At 39.7% G+C, this 4,434-nt stretch overlaps 1 protein-coding gene and 1 pseudogene across 1 annotated transcript in view; one reads left to right on the forward strand and one right to left on the reverse strand.

Moving 5' to 3' along the window:
- Positions 1-4,434, forward strand: part of Papola (poly(A) polymerase alpha) — a 68,600-nt gene that overhangs the window by 11,964 nt on the left and 52,202 nt on the right. The gene's annotated exons all lie outside the window — the stretch shown is intronic.
- Positions 2,850-3,328, reverse strand: LOC101581432 (annotated as a pseudogene).

The following is a 4,434-nucleotide window of genomic DNA, read 5'->3' on the forward strand; positions in this document are numbered from 1 at the left end:
CTTGCCAGGGAGGCGCTTATTCCACAAAGCCATCTCCCCAGCCCTTTTTTTTTAAAATTTGGATTTCTAGGTGCTTTTGTTTTTTGTTTAAGACAGGGTCTCACGTAGTTCAGGTTGCCCGCAGACTCATGGTGTTCCTCCTGCCTCAGCCTCTCAACTGGTGGGATTAGCATTACATTACATTGCATTACATTACATTACATTATATCATGCTTTTTATTTGTTTTGGTACCAGGGAACGAAACTCAGGACCTTGCGCTTGCCAGGCAGGTGCTTATATATTCCTGAGCTATATTACCAGCCCCAGTGGTGGGATTATTGTTGTGTGCCACTATTCCTAGTTTCCTGTAGTAGTTTATATTTTAAAAGCTGTGTGTTGTAAAAGAGACTAGTTTTCCAACTTAGTCTTTCTTTTACTTGGGAGTCTTATATTCTGGGTTGTTTTTGTTGTAATAATAGTTACTGGGGTCTGAGCCAAGGGCCTTTTCTCTGAGTTAAATCTCTAGCCCATACTTAGTTATTTTTGAGACAGAATCTCCTCAAAATTGCCTAGACTGATTGAAGCCTGAAGGAATGCTAGAATTATGGACCTGTGCTGCCACACCCAGCATTTATGTCTGTTCTGAGGTAGGGTCTCATGAACTCTACCTAGGTAATACAGACCAGCCTTAAGCTCTCTTACATAGCCTAGGATGGCCTGAATTTAAAATCTTCCTGCCTCAGTCTCGGATCATAGGCACATGCCACCACGCCTGACACATCCCAGTAGTGTATTTTTGTAAGATAGATTGCTGGACATTAAGTTGAGATAAGTGTTTTTAAAATATTGTGTTTTTTTTGAGATAGGGTCTTCCGGTACAGTTCAGGCTGGCCTTGAATTCACTATGAAGCTCAGGGTGATCCTCCTGTTTTTCTCCCAAGTGCTGGGATTACAGGTGTGTGCCACCATGCCCTGCAACATTTGATGATTTTAAAATTTGTTTTATTATTATTGCCCTTTTTATTAATTTGTTGGTACTTGGGATGGATGTGTGGAGGGCTGAGCTACACTGTGAAACCCTTTTTTAATTTTTATTTTGAGACAAGATCTTGCTAAATTGCCTAGACAGGGATCCAATTTGTAGTCCTGCCTTTGTGTACCAGAGCTAGGATTACAGGCATGGACCATTACCCTGTTTTCTCTTTTCTTGCTTCTTGAGATCAGTTTTTGTAAGGCAAGATTTGAATGCTATTACCAGAAGTTACAGCTTTTAGGAAGTTATGTTTCAGGAAGATAAGGTTGTTGGTAGTGTGGATAGTGGACCACTATGGCCAGGAAGAAGACAAGCATGGATTTAGAAATGTTATTTCCAAAGATGGATTTAGTGCTATGTAAACAAGGTTTTGATGAAAATAATTCCCAAATTCTAAGAAGAAAAAGGTTCTAAAAATACATTTGGTTTCATGCTCTGAATCTGTAAAACAAATGTGTGTATCTGTGATTTTGAGAGGTAAAAGATTCATATGTGTAGTTATATTGGTATCTTATTTTATTTATTTATTTATTTATTTATTTTAACATTTATTTATTGTGTGTGTGGCCAGCTCAGCCCACCAGGGGGCGGGACTGGCTGGCATGTGGTGCTGGGGTTCGAACCGCGGTCCCTATGCTTTGTCAAGCTTGTTCCAAGTAGGTGCTTTAGACCACTGAGCCATCTCTCCAGCCCCTGGTATCTTATTCTTTATTATTTTATTTTAATTTGAAGAGTGAAAACAAGCAAAAACAAATAGAGAAAAATGACAGAAATGACAAACAGCGTAACATGTTACAGATTTTCAAAACAGGGATAGCTAATTAACAATGGTTGCTATGTTACTTATTTTTTCATGTTAATAACAAAAAAGATAAAATAAGAAAAACAGTTTCAAGACAGGTTAGCATGATAGTTACAATAATTAATGCATTGCATATTGTTGTCTTCCTAGTAGTTACTCAGAAGACGAGATGGAGGCATGCTATCTTGTCTAAACAATGTTAGTATAAACCTTTCCTCTCAATGAATTAAGAGAAAGTAGCTATATATCTATGTTAGCTATTTTGTATATACATGTATATATTTTTCTCATATACACACAGACCAAAAAAAAAAAAAAAAAAAAAAAAAAAACCAGGAAGGATTAAGATGTTTAAAGAGTGTTGTAGTGATATATTAAAAATAGTCATCATAATGGTGCACACCTTGAGCTTACTATGCTGTAATCCCAATACTTGGTAGGCCAAGCCAGGAGGATTGTTGTGCATTTGAGGGCACCCTGGGCTACATAAGCAAGACCCTGAGGTGGATGATGGGGGAGATAAGTTAAAAACAGAATATTCACATCAGACTAAGTACAAAGAAAGAATAAGGAGAGAGATATAAAATAGCAAGAAATAGCAAGGGTAATAAAATGAGTTCTTTTGGACATACCAACAGAGAGAACTGGCTGGATGGCTGACAGTTTTGCTTTCTCACTGTTCAAGTAGTATAAGCACAGATCTCAAATGAAGACTGATCAGGTACTCAGGAAAAGCACATGTGCATTGTTCTTGTTTGGTTGGTTGGCTAGTTTTGTGCTAGGAACCTTGAGCAGCTACACAAACATTCTGCCACTGAGCACTATACACCTCTAATCCATGTTTATGTGGTTTTTATTTATCTCATGGGACGGGATTTTGGACTCAAGGTCTTGTGTGTGCTAGGTAGTTGCTGTACTGCAGAGCTTTACACACATTTCCCTTGCCCTTTCTCCACTCATTCATATATTCATTTATTCCTGCTGGGGATTGAACCCAGGGCCTTTTTTTTTCTTTTGTTAGCTGAAGTTTTTATTAACTCATAATTACTTGTCTTCTGGTTTGTTGAAGCAGAAAGTCAGACAACACTTGCCACAATAATGTCTGTCAAAAGTGGCTGGCCATAAAAACTCCTGCACCACATTGATCTGAGGGGCACTTTCAACAAAAATGACTAATTTTGCCATTTTCATCCACCTTATAGTATTTTAGGACAGCCAACTTAACCTTCTTGCTCTTATGCTTATTCTTCTTGGGAGTGGTGTAAGACTTCTTCCTTTTCTTAGCACCACCGCGGAGTCTCAACACAAGATGAAGGGTAGACTCCTTTTGAATGTTGTAATCAGGCAAGGTCCGTCCATCTTCCAGTTGCTTACCAGCAAAGATCAGCCTTTGCTGATCAGGAGGAATTCCTTTCTTATCCTGGATCTTGGCCTTTACATTTTCTATAGTGTCCCAGGGCTCAACCTCGAGCGTGATGGTCTTTCCTGTGAGGGTTTTCACGAAAATCTGCATCTTGGTGGCAGTTCCATCACAGATGGCAGATCTGGAAGGAACCCAGGGCCTTTGCACTGAGCTACATCCTCATCCTATTTTTTAAGAAGAGTCTCACCAAGTTGCTAAGTTGCCCCAGCTGGACTGAAACTTATACTCCTTTTCTCTCAGCCTCTCAGACTGCTGGGGTTATAGGTGTGTGAGACCATGTGCAGCTTTCACGTAGGCTTTTTTTAATTTTTATTTATTTTTTGATACTGAGAATGGAACTCAGGACCTGGCACTTGCAAGACAGGCTTTGTGCCACTAGCTACATCCCTGGCTGTCATGCGTGCTCTTGATAGTGAACGTGGGTAAGACATTTTACACTGCAGCTTTACCCCCACCCCATTGTTTTGTATGCATTGTGGAAGTTTTACTTATTTTTATTTTTTTGGAAATGAGATATCTGTGTAGGTCGGGCTGCTCTTACACTCACAGTGTGGTCTAGGCTGGGCTCACAGCAACCCTCCTACCTCAGTTCTCTGGAGTGCGGGGATTACTGGAGCTTCACTGTTAAGGGTAGAATAAACTGAACATTTTGTGCATGCCTGAGGCAGGAAAATACCACAAGTTGGAGGCTAGACTGGGCTACAGAATGAGATGAAGGCCAGCTTGGGCTATAGAGTGTGTTCAAGGTTAACCTGAACTATATGATGACACCTTCCCCACAAAAATTGAATTAAAAATAGAAAAATTTGACTTGTTTCTTTTAAAATACAATAATGATTAATGTTGTGCTTGGGACAGTTTGAGCGCTTAAAGCATCTGCCCACCATTTTTATTGAAGGCACAAAATAAAAGTTAACACGTTCCTATCTGATAGAACTACTACTGATGAATTTTTTTTTGTTTTTTCAAAACCAAGAAACTTATATTCATATAATTAGAATTCTCAAAGTAAAAAGAGTAGGCAATTAATATTTAAAGATTTAAAATTTCTGGGGGGCTGGAGAGATGGCTCAGTGGTCTAAAGCACCTACTTAGAACAAGTTCAGCGAAGCACAGGGACCACGGTTCAATCCCCTAGCACCACATGCCAGCCAGCCCGCCCCCTGGTGGGCTGAGCTGGCCACACACACCTCTCT

The sequence above is a fragment of the Octodon degus genome, unplaced genomic scaffold (assembly GCF_000260255.1).
Source record: "Octodon degus isolate 3935 unplaced genomic scaffold, OctDeg1.0 scaffold00070, whole genome shotgun sequence".
Taxonomy (NCBI): Eukaryota; Metazoa; Chordata; class Mammalia; order Rodentia; family Octodontidae; genus Octodon; species Octodon degus.